At 37.9% G+C, this 21375-nt stretch overlaps 1 protein-coding gene and 1 long non-coding RNA gene across 3 annotated transcripts in view; both read right to left on the bottom strand.

Moving 5' to 3' along the window:
- LOC125376073 overlaps positions 1 to 21257 on the bottom strand; it is an 81037-nt gene extending 59780 nt beyond the window's left edge. Inside the window, exon 1 of one of the 2 annotated variants that reach the window (XR_007218976.1) lies at positions 20747 to 21257. This is a non-coding gene — a long non-coding RNA (uncharacterized LOC125376073). Of the gene's footprint in view, positions 1 to 16755; positions 16830 to 20746 lie in introns of those variants that run through there. The other variant, XR_007218975.1, reaches the window with a different exon arrangement.
- Positions 1 to 21375, bottom strand: part of LOC124128980 (protein kibra-like) — a 250613-nt gene that overhangs the window by 92529 nt on the left and 136709 nt on the right. The window lies entirely within an intron of this gene.

The raw sequence follows: 21375 nt of genomic DNA, 5'->3' as shown, positions 1-21375 counted from the left end.
TTTTTAATGAACATCTTGATATGCATTAAACAGTGAAAGAACTATGTAAATCGGCCAGTAGAGCTCTTGCTGCTTTGTACACAAAATGTATTCGGGCTGGTGGCATGTCTTATGATGTATTTGACAAGCTTTACAAAGCTCTTGTTGAGCCTGTTTTAGTTTACGCAGCTGGTATTTGGGGTTTAAATACACACAAAGAGATTGAAGTAGTTCAAAATAAAGCCTGTCGACTATATCTAGGAGTAACAAGTATGCATCTGTTATTGCTATGAGAGGTGATATGGGATGGGGCTCTGTGAAGGTCACACAACTTACTGAATGTTGTGGGTTATATTTTAGACTATATAATATGCCTCATTCGCGTATCCCCTATGTCGTTCACAAATGGTCTTCTAAGAAATTACAGTCCTGGGATAAAAGATTTCTTAAGGTTTTAACTAATTTTAATGTGGACTTCTTATTGAGATCGGGTTTGACTACGAAACAATGCATCGCTCATGTTAGAAATGTTCGCACTTCTGATGATAACGATAAATGGCTTGCCGCTCTATGGAATGACAGAAATAAACCAAACGGGAATAAATAACGAACATATAGAACTTATAAATGTTTTCCGGATGTCGATTTTTATGTCAAGAATGTAAAGTTCAAGGATCATAGAAGGATTTTAGCCTCTTTTAGATGCGGTAATCTTCAACTGCATATTGAGACCGGCCGATACTCCGAGCCTCCCACTCCTTTCAAAGAATATGTAAATATTGTATATACTCTCATGATCACGATGCTCCCCCCACTTATATTGAAGATGAATGCCATTTCTTAATCGAATGTCACTTTTATGATGACTTACGTTTTGATCTTTTACAAGAAGCTTTTGCTATTAACAGTGATTTTTTAGATTAAGGCAGCTCAGACAAATTGATTTTTATTATGCAAGAGGAATCACTGCAACACATTTTAGCGAAATGTCTATATTATATGTTTAAAAGAAGACAAAATTATAAAAGTTAATTATTATTATTACTACAATTATTATTGTTACTTTAAAAAAATGTAAACACCACTTTTATTGTTATTAGTATAGTACATATATTATTTATTGATTTATTGATTTATTTATTTATTTAACAATGGATATACTTGTATTTTAAAATTATACTATGCCAAATGTTTTTACCATGACGGCTTTATGCGTGTGACACAAAAATAAACATTTCTCTCTCTCTCTCTCACTTACTGTGCCTCGGCTTCCTGCTCGATATCCAAGCAGGATTTACATCACTTTAGCCACTGGTGGTTGTGCACACTAATCGCCAACATTCAAAAGTGCTAAATACTGGACAAGATGGAATTCCTATAGAAGTCTTACGTGACCGTCATTGTATATACTCATTATATCATATAATTAATAATTGTTTTGAACGCTCAGTGGCACCATCTGAGTGGGAACCCGGTCTAATAAGGCCCATACCATAGGACAAAGTGTACCGACAATCCCGTTATCATATCGTAGTATCACCCTAATTTCCATACCATGTAAAGTGTACACATGTATATTGAACTGTAGACTACAAAAATGGCTTGAAAATAACTGTATATTGGCTGAAGAGCAAAATGGCTTCGGGTCTGACAGAAATTGTATTGACCACTTGTATGCACTGTATAATATTATCAACAACAGTAAATCAAAGTTGTCCCCTATTGTGTGTTTTGTTGACATAAAAAATAGAGTTGATCGAACGTGCCTAAGGTACAAAAACTAATGTTTATCTGTATACATGGAAAAATGTTAAAAGCTATTCAAGGTTTATATATGAATGTGACATGTTCTGTAAAGCTAAATGATTTTATCACAGATTCTTTTAATGTAACACTTGGTGTAAAACAAGGATGCTTACTGTCGCCCCCATTGTTTTCCATATACATTAATGACCTGGTCACTGACATTAGTGCGTTAAAGGATTGTATTGAAATTGATGATTCTATTTCATAATACTGTTATATGCTGATGATATTGCTTTGCTTGCCGCGGATGAGAAATCTCTCCAGAAAATGTTACATGTTCTAAATAATTGGTGCCAAAAATGGCTATTAAATATAAATTCAAAGAAAACAAAAATAGTTAATTTTATTAAGAAATATGTAACCAAATCAGAGTGAGTTTTCTTCTGCAGTGAACATGTCGTTGAAAATGCTTGTACTCTAACGGCAAGCATAGTCGCTGTTTACAGCAAGCATGGGTTTATGAAGACCTATTCTACCCCGGATCTTCATGGGTCACGTGTGTGGGAACACTTATCTCCCATGCCAATACAATGGTCAGGTACACTGTATGGTAAATTACATCACTTGCCGTTATGGTGATGACACGTCTAATTAAATAACATCCCTGTTGATGAGTTGTTATGACACAGTCGACATTTGATGAACCATGTTTAACAAGGGTGAAATCCTGGTTCCCAACACGCCCGTAAACACGCACAGATTCCCATCGACCAGAAAAACAATGACGAGACCGGAAGCACGGTTGGCCCAGTGGTCTTTGCAGTGTTGCGCCCCTTGGACACGTCAGAAACCTATGGTTTTTGGTTCGAATCCCGGTTCGGCCCGATTATGTTTCTAGGTTTGATAGCACCACACCCGTGCTCGTGGGGTTCACCAAAGTGGTAAATGTCTGAAACCTGCATCACTTAGGGATTTAAGCCGAGACGCCATGATATAACTGGAATACTGTTCAAAGCGGCCCTACACCCAACTCACTCAATGGGACAACCTAAGGACGTTCTCTTTATTGTCCCTTATCTTCCTTTGTGGAATGCGATCCACACCTTGTATAGCGTCACTTTCTTCACCCACACGGGCATTAAAATCCCGACACATACATAAAATCGGTTAAAATAGGTCTGCAACAAACAAAGCGAATTGACTAACGGGATCGCGGACAAACGACGAGCACAGTCGCCTGAGGTGGGGTGAAATGGGGTTTAACGCCGCGTTCAAGATTGTTGTACTTATAAAGCGACGTGCGTACGGGTGTGGGTATGTGTGTGTGGCTGCTTGTACTGCGACCAGTCCTTGTTTTAGCCCTTAATGTCTAGCGCCAGGCAGGGTAACAACAAGTATAATCATTAAACGTCTTTTGGTATGACGCGGCGGGGATCGAACCCCGGATATTCCGTCCTCCGGTCATTGTAATAAAAGCTTTCGTAATTAAATATCATTTTCAATCAACTTAGTTAATAAAAAGTGTGGCCCCAATGCATCTAACTTAATGGGGTTAACGCACGCCATCATGGAATTTCAATTTTTAGTAATTTTTTCGATGTTGATGTCTTATATTCGAGGCTTATTAATTGCTTTGGTTTTCAATTTCGGCTTATTGTCAGCTTTATCCTTTTTCCAAGTGGACACGCCCCCGCGTACTGCTGTATAATAACCATCAAACAAATATGGCCAACAGGTATACGGAATACTGCAAGATTAACCAACATATAGACGCCCGTTTGCCACTGAATGCTGTGGCCAGCAATAAACTCAATGACCCCATTGAACACGTCTGGGACATGGTATAGGTAGACGTATAGGCCGCCGACCACGGTAGACGTATAGACCGCCGTCCACGGTAGACGTCTAGGCCGCCGACCACAGTAGCTGAATGTACCAACACGTATTATAAATAAATGAATAAATGTTTGACAAATTGAGGAATGAGACAGTAACTTAACGTGCAGGGTCGCTCGTCTGAGCTCGCCGTTTTCGCTCGCCTGGGTTCTAATATATGTGTTTTCCCATTCTCATGGAACTAATGTTTGAATGATGCCAGTTTGAATAATGCTTAAATGATATCTGCCGACGTGATTTTATTGTCTCTTATGGACGTGTTTCAAGTATTGTGGTGAAAGGTATGGTTTAGGTACATTAAGTAAACATTATGCAAATCAAAACCGATCTTCATTGAATTCGCCCTTTCAAAAAACTGAAAATACTTGGCTCAACCTCTGTCAGGCCACTAATCATTTCCGCTTTAACCAAAGAGTTCACGTTTGTTTTGTGATTGCGTCATGAAAGAATGGAGATACACTTCGTGCGTTTTCAATTTTCAACTTCGGTTCGATATAGCTGTAAAAGCGTTAAAATGGAAACCTCGTGCTATCGCGGGAGTGGTTGGTTTTGGTTTGTTGTTTAACGCCGCACTCAGCAATATTCCAGCTAAATGACGGCGGTCTGTAAATAATCGAGTCTGGACCAGACAATCCAGTGACTAATATCATCAGCATCGATCCACGCAATTGGGATCGATGACATGTATCAACCAAGTCAGCGAGCCTGACCATCCGATCCCGATAGTCGCCTTTTACGACAAGCATGGGTTATGGTGAATACAGATATATAAATCAGATTCGACTGTACGTTTCACGACAACATCAAGAGAATGTATACACCTGAAATTCCCATGACAGAAGACGAAAATGTTATTTAGCGATGCAAGGTCATGGATATTGCCTGTATTATGCTTAATTATCCCAATAAGTCTAGACTAAGAGAAAAAACCCATATGTGGTGGAAACGTTATATAATGCCCGACAATGGTGGCCAATTCATTACAAAAAAATATTATATGAGATAATGTTTTTTTTAAATATTTAACAATAACAGACGCAATCCCTGATTCAAATTCCTGCGTAACATTAAATGAAGAAGTCAAGCATGTAGAGTAGACCCTTCCGCGCTATCTCACAGTGCCAAAACTGCAGTCGTCCTACCCTTGGCGTATTATTAATATACAAAAAGCATGTTATTCCTATACAAACATGCTTTACACACAATGCCAAGCTTGTTGCAAGAGAACCCAACAGCGTGGGTCTTTACACAGGCAAACAAGGTCTGTTGTGCTCAACATGGATTGGTTTAAGTCCACCTTTGTGTGTACAAACTGCTGACTGCTGAAATTAGCTACGGGTTCGTAACGAATAACGAACAGGCTTGAAATATGGTATCTTATATTTGTTATATCAAGTATGAATAATGAACCTGCAGTTTGTTAGTATTTCGTTATTCAAGAGTACTGAATTACTAAACAAAATAGACCAAAGACTATGTTATACTTGATTTCACGTTATTCCGAGAACTACTGAATGAGTATGGTTTTACGCCGTTTTTAGCAATATTCCAGCAATATCATGACTGGGGACACCAGAAATGGCTTCACACATTGTATCCATGTGGGGAATCGAACCCGGGTCTTCGACGAACGCTTTAATCGCAAGGCTAAACAGAGAACTAAACAGACAGATTTGATTGAATATAACGCCCCAGGCTCTAAATACATTAAGTGAAAATCATGTATAAGGCACAGGTTATATGACTGGTTTCCAGTTGTCAACACTTTGTTTACTTGACGTAGCCAGTGTTACATGTAACAGGCATGCTACAGTCCTGTAACAGGTTGATAAGTGTTTGAAATGTGTATGGCTCTTCACTTACAAATGAAACATGCATTTCATTTTCAACAAAGCGTGATCATCTAAATTTAAATGCAGACACATGTCTGCGTTTGTCGTAAGGACGAGTCAACATTTTTATATATAATAATAATGATAATAAAACGAGATATACGTATTTTTAAATTTCTGCGGATGTCATAACATAAACGTCTCTCTACATGTAAGAGCGCCAGAACAGGTTTATAAAAGTAGCATGACGAATCATGTACAGAGGACGCATAAGGTATGAGACCATCTTTGTTTAAACACTTTGATAAATATTTACATTACATGAACTACTTGACTGAACCAGACATAACAAAACCCATACTGGAAACGTAAATTTGCACTTTCTATGCCCATATTATAAACCCACTTGCACCTACAAATATTAGCATAATATACTTCGGTGTGGTAATCTGTTGTATGGAAACTGAATACGTCTACATCGATATTTGATAACTCGTGTTGTGTATAAGGGTTATAGGGGATCTGCCACATTCATCCAGATCCATGCCATTAAATGATATTCTACCTTTATTAAGAAAATTTAATAAAACCGATATGTACAGATTCAATCTTTCAATCTTCACAAAGGGAGGTTCCCTTTATTGTTGAAGCATATCATAAAATTGGCATCAAATAATTCAAACAAGCCAGAACATGCGATTTTACCAAAGCTTAAAAAAAACTACCGACAAAACTGCCTTTCTGGTTTGTGATGCTAAACAAGTTTGAGCTCTGGTCTTTTCAAGTTTGAATGTAAACCAGAGTCCTAGGGATCAGTGGAATGAGACGGTTTCAGTAAGTTCAGCTTTGAAATAACATTTCTCATATTTCGTCCAGATTTAACCCCATGCCTGTTCCCTTACATTTTCAAGGTCACCAATCATTTTTGTAGTCACTACATGTACTTGTGTTTCAGAGAGCCGATACACCATCAGCTAACATGTGTGCAAATCCGTTATTTAAGGCAGATGCAGTCACTGTAATATTCCTTTACGACACTCACTTTCCATAACGGTATCTTTGCCATTGATATTCGTGATAATCATCTGGTGACTTAAACGCATCCCTGGCAGGGTTGGTTGGTTGGTTTGTTGTTTAACGCCGCACTCAGCAATATTCCAACTATATGACGGCGGTCTGTAAATAATCGAGGCTGGACCAGATAATCCAGTGATTACTATCATGAGCATTAATCCACGCTGGATTCCAATGCTTCTGGGCCCCGTTCCTCAAAGCGATCTTAGCACTAAGCACTAAGTCCCATACTTTAGCATAGTCTTACGATCATCGTGGCGCTAAGGTCGCTTTGAGGAACGGGGCCCTGAAGCTTTGGAATCCAGCTTGAAACCTTTGTCATGCCCAGCTCATTCCTCAAATTAGTCTCAATGCTCCCATGAGAGATGCCTACTATATTGGCTATGTGGCTGTGGTGGGTCATTATCCATAGTCATATGCATTTTATGAACAGTTTCCTTAGTGTTTGCACTGATCTCTGGATCATCTTCGAATTCGACTCTCACTTGCCTCTTGAACTCCGCTGCTTACCTCAAAACAGTGGCAAAGGAAGGAGTATCAGCCCCTTAAATGTACACCTTGTCCGGATGGAGACCCGTGAAGATTCCGGGATAGTATAGGTCTTCAGCAACCCGTGCTTGCCGTAAAAGGTGACTATGCTTGTCGTAAAAAGGCGACTATCGGGATCGGGTGGTCAGGCTCGCTGACTTGGTTGATGCATGTCATCGATCCCAATTGCGTGGATCGATGCTCATGATATTAATCACTGGATTGTCTGGTCCAGACTCGATTATTTACAGACCGCCGTCATATAGGTGGAATATTGTTGAGTATGGCGCTAAACAACAAACCAAACCAAACCAAACTTGTCCGGATGGATGGCTGTTGGAGCCTTTTCCGCTGGGTATACTTGGTGACAACGTGGTAGCCAATTCTGTTCGTTTTCATCAACAGGGAATAACAGTCACTTTGATGCCTGCAAAAATCTGCCACCTGCTGGTTGTGTGTATTTGGTTCAAATGCAGCCTGTAAGCATAGGCAGTATTGTCCTTAACATATGTAACATGTTATCTAACATTTATCTTAACACCAGGTTTGCAACATCTTATTCAAAATGAAAATATATGTTTTACAGAGTCGTCATTTAGTGTGATTCATCTATGTTTATTTGGGTAATCTCTTTCGACAAATTTAAATATTAGACTGGTGTTACCTTTATCCCAAAGAGCTGGAAAATAACCACTTTTGTATTAGACAATACGATGTGAGAGGACATAACAAAATGTTTTACAAACTTAATGTTCTCTCTGGTCCTGGGGATTGGGTAGATATAAAATATGAGATAGTACCCCCTGTTCAGAAATTGGTTTGTGTATAGAGTAAGACTCCTCTGTAGCTAGCTACACGAAACATTTACGTAGATGTTCAAAAGCAATAAAAACAGTTCGACAGTCATAAGAAATATCTGAAAGTGTCCACTGTACGAATTCGACAATATCCTGACCATATGCTTATGAATCAATATCAAATGTTCGCGAAAAGGTGAGCACCTATCACATACACATGCAAATGCAAGACTTTTTTTTCACCTGTAAAAAACCCAACAACACGGGAACATATGGTACAAGTCAAAATAGGGAATTGCATCTGGCATCATTTTGGTCACTGATGCGCCAAATTTGGAATGTCAAACTTTTTGAAAGCTTTACTGATCCCTTTAATCAAACAGCTTCCGAGCAAGAGTCGTATGGCTCTCTTTGAAATCTTGGTAGAAAGAGCATACCGAAATGTACCTTAAAAGGCTCAAACGCTGGAGCTGCAGTGTTCGATATCAAAGAAGTTGACCATTGGAAAGTTGAATATAAATTATCAATGCAAGAGAAGAAATCCTTCGTGTCATACAGTTTTGTGGAGAGTCCGTCACCCTGAATCTTCATGCATAGACCAAAATATGAAACAGATGATGCGGTCTCCCTAAATTCTAGTTCAGGTGGGTTCAGTGGAAGGGAATTGGCTATTTTACGGTTATTGAACGATATCAATATCAGATCATCGATATATCTGAAGCTTAAGATAAACTGCTTGGCCAAATAACCTTGTTTTGACCTTGCTAATCTGAGCTGAAATTGTAACACGGTATGCGGATAAAATATAATCATCCTTAATATAATTTGAAAATCGATAACATAAAAACGGACATTTTTGTCATAGAATACATAATTGGTGAAAGTACAAGCGTCTGTGCCTAAGCGTCGCATGGAAAGCACAAAGAAGTTTAATACTGACGGACGCGCCAAGCATGACCGTACATCCGGCTTTCCGTTATAACTCTGTAATCACTATGTGTGATTTTCTTTCGAGCAAAAAACTTCTGTTCTGTTCTGTTATAACAAGAACAGACTGTATATCGCGAGCGATGCATAAATAAGAATATTACTACCCATCGTGACACTTATTATACCTTATAATTGTTATTTATTTTGACATTTTACATGTTGTGAATAGGTCGTAATTCATGGCGGTCCAAGTACAACACACACACAAAATACCATGCCCGAATAGGTGTGGAACAGTCATACGCTTTTCGAAATTCACACTGGTGGGCGGATGTACATCAGTAACATGCTCCTGCATAATTCTTCATACAATTTATTTTATGTTGTCTCAGAAAAACCCTTAAACAATGAATAGGAAGCTATTTTTTATATATCTCATGAGATTTGTCAGTCTGATAAAAGATGCACATAACTACGATTGAATTTAAAAATGCCTCACTAAAAAGTGGCATTGGTATGTAGAAATGTACTTGATACACCCATATTTGGCATACAGGATCCTTGGACGGTTTTGTATAACGCGTATCATAATCTTAATTTTGATTTCCGTCTGATTTTCGTTAATGGCAAATAAATGTGTAGTTTCTAAAATGTATGCTTTATTCAAATTAAATATAATTCCACTTAAACGAAATTCACAATCAGATTTTTGGTTTGGGAAGAAACACGCATATACTGTACATATGAACGCTTGAGTTCGATGCAGCATACAGTTTGGCTCGCCGCTGAAGCAAACAATTTTTCATCATTGGTAAGCAAAATGGCATCGCAGTTGACGATGTAGTTGCGTCAAAATAACACCTTTGAAATGCCGTCTGGCTCTGGACAGAGTGGATGCTGCTGTTGAAGAAGATCTGTTCAATATGCCTTTGGGTGCCAATGAACGAGCCGTCTACTGATAGGCATACAGAACCAGAACATTATAATTGTATAAAAAACCTACTGATAGGCATACAGAACCAGAACATTATAATTGTATAAAAACCTTATTTACCTAAGTGTTCAGTTTTCAATCTAACCAAAACCATTTGCCGTAGCCATCCTGGATTTCAAAATGGCCGCAATTTCTCAACCACCATCGGTTATATTTCAAAATATAACGCACTTTCACATTGTGACACACAGGCGTGATGCATATCAAATGAAAGCTCTTTCTATTCCCTTTCTATTGATATATAATAGTATTAATAATATATAAAACTGTTTCTGTACTGAATTTCAGATATTGTTCTGACCATATTATACTCACCATGTAAAATACATCCGATTTACCCCAGTTTTGTTACATATACATATGGAAGTCTATATTTTGATTCTCCAATTTTATAAAAGTCGGTAGAATAACATGAATCGGGTCCGACTTATATCACGATAATGCCATAAAATCGAGGCTTGCTGTCTGATCTTGTGACCGTCTAACTATCGTTCTTTTTTTATATAGACAATTACAATTAGCATACACAATGTTCAACTTTATTTCTAAAATCAGTCTGCAACACCATTTTGAACCTGTTGTACATTTTCGTCTCATATGACGTAATCGAACAAACCGTCCTTGATTTCTTTTAGCCAATATTATTTGCTACGCTGCTAAGTCTAGACGACCAATCAGAATGCGGTTTACAAACCTGCCTCAATGTTGGCTGGGCGATGTCAACAACATGGCGACTAGCCCCATTAATTACGATAGAGTTTGCAAGCAATTATACAATGAAGAACTGACTGACACGAAAGAAAAAGCCCTAAAAATCTTTATGATGGAAAGGATGTCTTAGAGTCTATCAAAACTGGCGGTATCAAGTCCTCCCTTAACCATTTCCCTTTTCCTTATTTGATTGGTCGGTAAAATGTTTGAAAATCAAGGGCGGATCCACGGGATAGTGCAGGTTAACCGAAATGCGAGCCCTGAGGATGGCCAGGGAAATTTCAAGCAGACAACATGTAATTAATCATGCAGAAGTACTGCGAATGTATATATGTGTATATGTGAATACTGAGAGGCCACAGGCCTATAGTACATGTTATATAGTAATGGAAGTACATACATTTATAAGGTAACACATTTGGAACTTCTTAGCTTCACAGCATGCAATATGTACTTTGACATGTTTTTCGTTATTACTACATTGTTACTTGACATTAACGAAACAAATTTCTGTAAACTAGGATAACGGATATAATATTTATCAGTATACAGAGTTCAGCATACAACGGACAAGTAGTAAGAAATGGTATTCACTTTTCTACAGTGCTTAAATCACAAAACTGACGAATTCTGTGTTCTCTTACTGTCCCCTTATATTTTCCCGTCTCAATAAAGAGTCAGTGTGAAATACATCTAAATCTTGCAAGTGAAATTCGAAGTGTTTTTAGTGTTACATTTAATACGTATTGCTCTCCACAGAAACTGCTTTTAAAGAGGGAATAAGTTGATAGTTTATTGAATACTGACAAGGAAAAATGTCAATTTTGAATGTATATGATATGATCTGGTATATACGTGTCCTGTTCTGTTTTGATATTACCATAACAACATGAATAAAGCTGATGCTTAATGGAAGATACCTAAATAATCTGTCCTTGTTGATCAAAGAGTAATAGCATGTCAAGAGATTTCTTAGGATATCTTGTTACAGGCATTTTAACGAATTTTATCCAGTATTTTATTGTCTTCTCCCTCTACAAACGTGGTTAATGAGTATCGTCCACATTCTCCGTAGACCATTAGATTAGACGTGCTAGGTTTCACACCAAGGAATATTTTTTTCATGCATATAACTGTACTTTTTCTATGACATCAATAATTTCAAACTTCTGCTCAATATAACAAAATTAGACTTATGTTGTCTTAAATCTTAAAGAATGTAATCAAGGATATATTTCAAAGAACTTTAATATGTTGAAGAATTTCAATTAAGATTTTCTTTGCTTGTACAGCAGCTTGGTTAGCATGCACCTTCCATGACAATCTATTTGTAAAATATACACCAAGTACTTATAGAACGATACATCATTTTTCAAAACAATAACTTTTGTCTTATTCTTGTTGACAGATAAATTCCATTCTTGGCAATAACATTCCATCTTATAAATTTGCTTTTGTAGTCCAGGTATTGTGTATTGAAAACATTACTATATCATCGGCAAAAAAAAAGATAAAATAACTTTACAGTTTCCGCGTGGAGTACAAGCGCTTAGTCAGCATTCAAGAATTACTTCTACAAGACTTTATTTAAAAAATATAATTTGATTTAAACCTTTATAAAAAATAAAAATAATTCTCATTATACACAACTGCTGATGGGTATGATAGACATCCTATCTTCGAAAATCAATAAAAATGCTTTTTTCGGCACAAACGTAAAACATAACCAACATGGAACGGGTTACGTGGTTGCAAAGTCAAATTACACAAAATTACCGTACCACAGGACCCGTGAAGATTCCGGGGTAGAAAAGGCCTTCAGCAACCCATGCTTCCCATAAATGTCGACTATGCTTGTCGTAAAAGGCGACTAACGGGATCGGGTGGTCAGGCTCGCTGACTTGGCTGATACATGTCATCGATTCCAATTGCGTGGATCGATGCTCATGATATCAGTCACTGGATTGTCTGGTCCAGACTCGATTATTTACACAGACCGCCGTCATATGGCTGGAATATTGCTAAACAACAAACCAACCAAACAACCGTACCACAGATTACTTTAAAAAAACTGTTGCAGGAATGAGTGATGGACATGATCAAAATTAACAACAGTTCTTTCATATTTTTAATTATATAAACAACAAACACACTCGGTATACTTTCTTTTGTCCCCAGGTTTACTTGGTAAAGTTGAGTACCCAATTACTACCTAAAGTCACACCTGATGTCACTGTTCCAAGTGTCTGCGGTCAGTGTTTTGAAGTACCAGAAGAAATTCAGTCATTCCTCATCACCAGTTTGTTTGTTTGTTTGTTTTAAGTTTAACGTCGCACTCAGCAATATTCCAGCTAAATGACGGCGGTCTGTAAATAATCGAGTCTGAAACAGACAATCCAATGATTGACATCGTGAGCATTGATCTACGCAATTGGGATGATCACAGATCATTGTTTAGCGGTACCGAGAATTGAAGGGCAACTAAAGTGAAAACAATGATTGTGATTTTTATTGCGAATATCAATTGTCCTATATTTAGTAAGTCAATTAGGGAGGGGAAAAATCATAACATTCGTAGAAAGTGTTTTGTTTGAAGAAGAAGAAGAAGAAGAAATATTTTATATACGTGTCACATATTGCACGATACGATAAATCACATAAAAAGCAGACAGTGCAATATCCGGCCACAGGGCCTGTGACACACGAACATTCACTATTTACATTTCTTTAAAATTTTAGAAACGTTTGAGCAATGTAACCTGCTGAAAACAGTCGATTTTGGGTTAACATTATGCTAAAAAAATTATCACAGACAGCGCTAGACGCTTATAAGATAATATACTTCTGCCATACACACAGCACTAAAAGCTTATACAACTTCCTCGCACACAGCTCTGAACGCTTATTGGATAATATACATCTTTCTCTCACACAGCGCTAAAAACTTATTGGATAATTTACAACAACTCCCTCACGCACAGCGATGAACGCTTTTTGGACATTTTACTACAATTTCCTCACATACAGCGCCACAGGCTTTTGAATAATATGAAGAAGAAGAAGAAGAAGAAGAAGAAAATTATTTTATTTTCGTGTCACACACTGTACAGCAGTGACAATAAAAATACACAAATAGTGTGTACAGTGTCCGGCCATTATGGCCTACGAGACTAGCAGGACGTCACATACATATGAGTAAAAATGAGAAATATCACAGTACATACATATACATAAAAATGAGTTATCACCAGTTATCACCAGTTATCACCAGTAATCAGAACATTCTGATACTAAGATACATGGAACTAGGTTGGTAGAGACGAAAGACACAGTTGTCTTCGCTCATACATGTGGTGAAGAAGCGCGGCTAGGGGTCTGACCACCTTATTGTTCCGCATAAAGAACACGGTCTGATCGGCAGCGGACATCTGTATAAAGTTTGGAGTTGATTGAGAAGCTAAATTCCATAAATCATAGCGTAAATCTGTATAGAGAGAACATTCAGCAAAAAAGTGTATTTATCCTCAACAGCATTGCAATTACAGAATTTACACATACGTTCAATAAGCGGTGTTTTCGGGCGGGTTAATCTTTCCAATTCTATTTCTCATGGCAGTGAGCCGCAGCGAAACTTACTTAATATACTGCGCTGACATCTGTTCATCAATAAACTGACATAGGGTTCTACTGATAAAGAATCTTTAAATAATCTGTATGTATGTACGTAACTTATTACCATTTACCTGGCCCGTATCGTTCCAGAGTCCATGTAACCAATCAGAATGGTCTAAGGATAACAGACATACTTTAGACAAGTTAAACTCTTCAGTAGAAATATTATTTAGATCATAAATTGGTAAATGTAAACTGACAAAGTAGTTGAAAGCTGTATTATTCCAGGATCTACAGAATTTTACTGACCATCTGCAAATAATACTCAGCATTCGGGATTGATCTGCAGCATGCAAACTGCGCCAGAACCGAAGAATTTCACCGAGGAAGTCCAGCCCATTTCACCATGGACAGCTACATTTGGAGTCTTTCTACCGACTGCTAAGAAAATCTACACGCTCGGTTTTGGACAGCATTTATACAGCTAAATTCCTTAGTTCCCCAAATTGCCGATCCATAAGATAAGATAGGCTGGACCAAGTTATTGTACAAAGTTGTAAAAATGTTATAAGCTAAACCACCAGCTGCTTTGAATTTACAAATTATAACACATAGTGCCCTATTTGCAGATTTATATATTTCTTTAACTGTAAAATTCAAATTAAGATGTTCCTGTAGCCAAACACCTAGGTATTTATAAGCGTGAGTACTTTCAACCTGGTCAGACCCAATTGTAAAAACAAAATCGGACATTTTAATGTAACTGGGACGATAGTTTTCTTGATGTTGACAAGTAAGCGCCAACGTGCGCACCAGTTTGCTACACAGCCTAACATCCGCTGTAAAGAGTGCTCGTCAGGTGCTACGAGAGCAACATCGTCAGCATACATTAGGATACTCAGCATGTCAGTGTCCATGTGGATACCACAGTGTAAGCTATTAATTTCAGCAGCTAAATCATTTATAACAAGTATTTGTCACAGAGTGACGAAATATCCCCCGCCTGTACACCATAGTACCAAATATGAAGACAATCCAGCGATTAGTTCTTGAGATATTGTGGCAACACCGTTTTCCAACTCCAAAACCAGATTTGCCTGCTGTGACCTTGAAAATGGGGTCAAGGTCACCAAATCTGACAGGTGTATGCGGTGTCTGTATATACACTATAGTTCCAAATATGAAGACAATCCAGCGATTAGTTCTTGAGATATCGCGGCAACACCGTTTTCTAACTCCAAAAGCAGATTTGCCTGCTGTGACCTTGACAATGGGGTCAAGGTCACCAAAACCAACTGGTGTCTGCGGTGTCTGTATATACACCATAGTTCCAAATATGAAGACAATCCAGTGTTTAGTTCTTGAGATATCGCGGCAACACCGTTTTCCAACTCCAAAAGCAGATTTGCCTGCTGTGACCTTTAAAATGGGATCAAGGTCAACAAAACCGACTGGTGTCTGCGGAGTCTGTATATACACCATAGTTCCAAATATGAAGACAATCCAGTGTTTAGTTCTTGAGATATCGCGGCAACACCGTTTTCCAACTCTAAAAGCAGATGTCTGCTGTGACCATGAAAATGGGATCAAGGTCACCAAAACCGACTGGTGTCTGCGGTGTCTGTATATACACCATAGTTCCAAATATGAAGACAATCCAGTGTTTAGTTCTTGAGATATCGCGGCAACACCGTTTTCCAACTCTAAAAGCAGATTTGTCTGCTGTGACCTTTAAAATGGGATCAAGGTCACCAAAACCGACTGGTGTCTGCGGAGTCTGTATATACACCATAGTTCCAAATATGAAGACAATCCAGTGTTTAGTTCTTGAGATATCGCGGCAACACCGTTTTCCAACTCCAAAAGCAGATATGCCTGCTGTGACCTTGAAAATGGGATCAAGGTCACCAAAACCGACTGGTGTCTGCGGAGTCTGTATATACACCAAAGTTCCAAATATGAAGACAATCCAGTGTTTAGTTCTTGAGATATCGCGGCAACACCGTTTTCCAACTCCAAAAGCAGATATGCCTGCTGTGACCTTGAAAATGGGGTCAAGGTCAACAAAACCGACTGGTGTCTGCGGAGTCTGTATATACACCATAGTTCCAAATATGAAGACAATCCAGTGTTTAGTTCTTGAGATATCGCGGCAACAAACAGGTGGGACGTACGTACGGACGGACGGACGTACGGACGGACGTACGGACGGTCGTGAATACTATATCCCCCGCTTCGCGCTTTCGCGCGGCGGGGGATAATTACAGAGAACAAAGTTGGTGATAAAACACACCCTTGGCATCTATATGCATATGCATCTTCCAGACACCCAGTACAAAACGCTTATTGAACAATATTAAAAACTCTGTCTCTCACACAGCGCTGAATGCTTACTGAATAATTTACAACTACCTCCTACACATTGCTGAACACTTAATGGGTAATGTACAACAGCTTCCATACACACTTCACTAAACGCTTATTGGATAAAAATATCTACAGCAGTGCGTGTGTTCTTTGTTGGAACATGTGTAATATTGAAGCGCCTGGGGGTTTACAGAGCTTCTCACATAGCAGCATAAATATGAACTGATAATTTGGAGATAAATAAGGGAATGGTTGATTTAATATACTAGCTTGGTTATACAACTCTTACCTAATATCTGAATACAACGGGCAGAGAGTACGGAAGTGACGCTCTTCCTCGATATCCATGAGATCACAGACTGACTGACTGACTGACTGATATAGGAGATTTAACGTGAGCTTTCCGACTGTAGCGTATTTCGCACTAGGGCCTGGCCGGGCCATTTAGTGTATTCCGAAAAGGGTGAAAGTGGTGTGTGCAACCCAAGAGGGGGCTTTTAGGGGTTGCTTATATTAAATTTTTGGAATTTTTAAATTTGGAATAAATGCCAAAGTGGGTGGAGGAGGGAACTAAGGAAGCCGGGTGAGGTGGTTGTTTGTATGTTTATTGGATTTTGGATTGGTAGATTAATGAGTTTCTAGATGCGCTTAATTATGAGATTACAACATTTCTTTCCTTTAAATGACCGAGTGAAAGTGGTGAAATCACACGCTCCGTAATCGGCTTCCAAAATAAACATATTTGGGGGCGTGTCTTGAAGGTACCGGTGTTGCGGTGTAATGATAATAATAATAATAATAATAATAATAATAATAATAATAATAATATAGTTTATTAATGTGTCATGTGTACATAATACACCTGGCCATTACTGGCCTAAAAGACACCTAAAATTATACAATCAATAAAATACATAAATAAAACATTATAACTAATAATATCTTCATATGTATACAGCAAGCCCCCCACCCCATACAACATATGAAACACAAAATTATACATAAGGATATTGTTCACTAAAAACAGATATTTATATATTATGGTAGTTTGGATAGGCACTAACTACTAATCTACTTAATCACATTCTCTCACAAATAATGTACAACATATGAACACGGAATTATACATAAGGATATTGTTCACTTAAAAACAGATATTTTTATATTATGGTAGTTTGGGTAAGCACAAACGCCTTTTGCTGTACATAGTGTGCAAACATTGAGATAACTGGTACTGAATGTTCTCATTTTTAAGAAGCCACAGAAACTTTTCAAAATTCAATTAAATTTGTTTCTTGTATTTTAGCTATGTTAAATATAGATTGTCTGATATCTTTATAGAAGTTGCATTCTACAACAAAATGAAATTCATCCTCTATGGCTTGCTTGTCACAGAGAGTACATAGTCTTTCTGAAAGAGGAGTGATGGGCTTGGTATATCTTCCACATTTTATATTAATTGGCAGGTTACCACAACGCAATGATGCTAATACACTTCTATATTGCCTTGGTAGAGACATTTTAACATAATGGCATGTTTCAATTTCTTGTTGAAATAAGTTCTTAACTTGTTTCCATTTAAATTATTTTTGTCATAAAATAGATCTGAATACAACTTCTCTCTGTCTTTCTTATCCAGCTCCTGCAATGCTTGATCAAGGAACACTGGCCGGCTTGTGTTATTACAGTAATCGTATACAGTCTGGCCTCTGTTGGTGATAGCAAGCTTTTTAACCATGACCATAACCCTGTAGTCCCATGATGATTTCCGCCTTACTTACCACCTGTGAATGATACCTATTGTGTAGCAAACTGGTGCGCACGTTGGCGCTTACTTGTCAACATCAAGAAAACTAAAGTTGTGCACTATCGTCCCAGTTACATTAAAATGTCCGATTTTGTTTTTACAATTGGGTCTGACCAGGTTGAAAGTACTAACGCTTATAAATACCTAGGTGTTTGGCTACAGGAACATCTTGATTTGAATTTTACAGTTAAAGAAATATATAAATCTGCAAATAGGGCACTATGTGTTATAATTTGTAAATTCAAAGCAGCTGGTGGTTTAGCTTATAACATTTTTACAACTTTGTACAATAACTTGGTCCAGCCTATCTTATCTTATGGATCGGCAATTTGGGGAACTAAGGAATTTAGCCGTATAAATGCTGTCCAAAACCGAGCGTGTAGATTTTTCTTAGCAGTCGGTAGAAAGACTCCAAATGTAGCTGTCCGTGGTTAAATGGGCTGGACATCCTCATTTACAGAACAAAAAATTGAAATTCTTCGGTTCTGGCGCAGTTTGCATGCTGCAGATCAATCCCGAATGCTGAGTATTATTTGCAGATGGTCAGGAAAATTCTGTAGATCCTGGAATAATACAGCTTTCAACTACTTTGTCAGTTTACATTTACCAATTTATGATCTAAATAATATTTCTACTGAAGAGTTTAACTTGTCTAAAGTATGTCTGTTATCCTTAGACCATTCTGATTGGTTACATGGACTCTGGAACGATACGGGCCAGGTAAATGGTAATAAGTTACGTACATACAGATTATTTAAAGATTCTTTATCAGTAGAACCCTATGTCAGTTTATTGATGAGCAGATGTCAGCGCAGTATATTAAGTAAGTTTCGCTGCGGCTCACTGCCATGAGAAATAGAATTGGGAAGATTCACTCGCCCGAAAACACCGCTTATTGAACGTATGTGTAAATTCTGTAATTGCAATGCTGTTGAGGATGAAATACACTTTTTTGCTGAATGTTCTCTCTATACAGATTTACGCTATGATTTATGGAATTTAGCTTCTCAATCAACTCCAAACTTAATACAGATGTCCGCTGCCGATCAGACCGTGTTCTTTATGCGGAACAATAAGGTGGTCAGACCCCTAGCCGCGCTTCTTCACCACATGTATGAGCGAAGACAACTGTGTCTTTCGTCTCTACCAACCTAGTTCCATGTATCTTAGTATCAGAATGTTCTGATAACTGGTGATAACTGGTGATAACTCATTTTCATGTATATGTATGTACTGTGATATTTCTCATTTTTACTCCTATGTATGTGACGTCCTGCGTGTCTCGTAGGCCATAATGGCCGGACACTGTACACACTATTTGTGTATTTTTATTGTCACTGCTGTACGGTGTGTGACACGAAAATAAAATAATTTTCTTCTTCTTCTTCTTCCTATTATTGAATCTGGTTCGGCTGTGACAGCTCTATGAAAACATCTAAACACTTCAACTTGAATCTTAGTCTGTTGATTTCTCCATCCCATATCGCCTCATACAGCAATATTTGAACTATTTTTCCGAACAGGCTTTGTTTTGTATATGGTTAATTTCTTTATAAGTGTTCATACCCTACACACTGGCGCTGTAGTTGAGGACAGGTTGAACATAGCTGTCAAACAATTTAGTAAACACTTCATGACTTAAACCACCCATATTGTTGAACTTGGCTAGCACAGCCCCAAGGGCTCTATTTGCTGATTTACAAATTTCAGTCACAGTTTTTTTTGTAATTACAATGCTCATTCAGCCACATGCCAAGATACCTGTATTCCATACAGTAATCAATATTGATTTCACCACAAGTAAACTGGTAAGTTCCCATAGGGATAGATATAGGTCTGCAATGCATAATCTTTGTTTTATCTTTGTTTACTCCAAGTTTCCAATGTTTAGACCAGTCAGCGAGACCATTAAGAAGCTTCTGCATGTTATATTCATCCGGAGCTATGAGCACAATATCATCAGCATACAGAAATAGTGAAATGTTCAAGTTATCAATATTAATACCACATTTCAGGTCACTGATTTTATCTGCGGTGTAATGATGGGCGACAAAGGTGTTCATTGGCCGAAGTGTGATTCTTAGCAGTTATACATATGCTATTTGTGCTGTCTCTGTTAATCATACAAAAATAACAATATTGTATAAATTGTTGAATGTTTGAAACGCCACTTTTGATGTTGATATTGTGAATAATTACAAGCACAATCAACAATCTGTAACTAGTATTTAATTACAAACCGACTGTTGGGTATGACTTCATACTTGTCCAGCAGCTGGCCAAGGAATAATCCCTGTCATGTTTGTTTAAGCTGGGGGTCATATCATACACTATTCGGGACCGGCGGATGCTTGTAACACATAGATAACGATTTGCAACTCAAAAATACACAATAGATACGTTTTCACTTCACATCTTAGATTGACATCATTCACAGTCCAGCTAAAAGGAACAACATTGGGATAATCTTTACCTTGTGTCTGGTCGGCGAGAGGTTGTCTCTTCTCCCTGTCATAGGCATGGTCCAGGTTTCGAAACTTCTTTTTGGTTGGCATCACACTAGCTGGATTGTGATCGCAGTATCATCCTGCTTAACCTGCAGTATCTCAATGAATTTGTACACATTTAGATGCCGTCCACCGAGAAGATTGGTTGTTGTGGACCCTCTGCTCAGTGACATATTATTGTGCTTCATGACAAAGTCATCTTTGGTGTTAATGGTGGTCGGGCATCGTCCTTGTACTGTGGCCCATAAGGGACATGGAGTCTGTTTTTCAATATTTTGATATTTCACTTACTTTTATCATAACCTTTTGCAAATTAACAATTTGTCACACAAATATGTGATAAATCATGTCCCTTATGGGCCACCGTATCCTTGGGAACATTTCCAATGAATGGAACTGTTACATCAGTTCTTAATCATGAACTTGTATCCGGACCAAATGCTTAACCGTCATAGATTTGGTAATAAACTCTATATTAAACTGGGCATTCACCACAGTGAAATACTGTTTCTTATGTGTAATTCTTTTCATAGCCCAAGTCGTACTAAATTCATTCACTCATTGGTATATATTTTAAAAGTTTTCACTCAGTACA

This window comes from Haliotis rufescens, unplaced genomic scaffold (genome assembly GCF_023055435.1).
Source record: "Haliotis rufescens isolate VD_foot unplaced genomic scaffold, xgHalRufe1.0.p SCAF_7, whole genome shotgun sequence".
In the NCBI taxonomy this organism is placed as follows: Eukaryota; Metazoa; Mollusca; class Gastropoda; order Lepetellida; family Haliotidae; genus Haliotis; species Haliotis rufescens.
The sequence above is the reverse complement of the archived record's forward strand: the minus strand, read 5'-3'. Positions and strand labels throughout refer to the sequence as shown.